Below are 266 nucleotides of genomic sequence, written 5' to 3'. Positions count from 1 at the left end.
CCACTGGACTAGACAGTGTCCAAAGAACCAGGACAGGTCTAGATCCAGTGGCCCCCAAAATGCATGACTAGGCCCTGGCACAGTTAACACCGATGCTACAGAACCAACAGTAGACATTTGCAGTGCAGTGACTATGCTCAGATCCTTTAAAAACCCACCAGCTACTACTTTGTTGATTAATGGTCATAAAATCACATTCTTATGTGACACTGGGGCGACTACCACAGTTATTAAGGACTCAGGCCTAGGATTAAAACCCTCAAGTG

This window comes from Austrofundulus limnaeus, unplaced genomic scaffold, assembly GCF_001266775.1.
Source record: "Austrofundulus limnaeus strain Quisiro unplaced genomic scaffold, Austrofundulus_limnaeus-1.0 Scaffold337, whole genome shotgun sequence".
NCBI classification, from domain to species: Eukaryota; Metazoa; Chordata; class Actinopteri; order Cyprinodontiformes; family Rivulidae; genus Austrofundulus; species Austrofundulus limnaeus.
Note: the sequence above shows the minus strand (reverse complement) of the source record.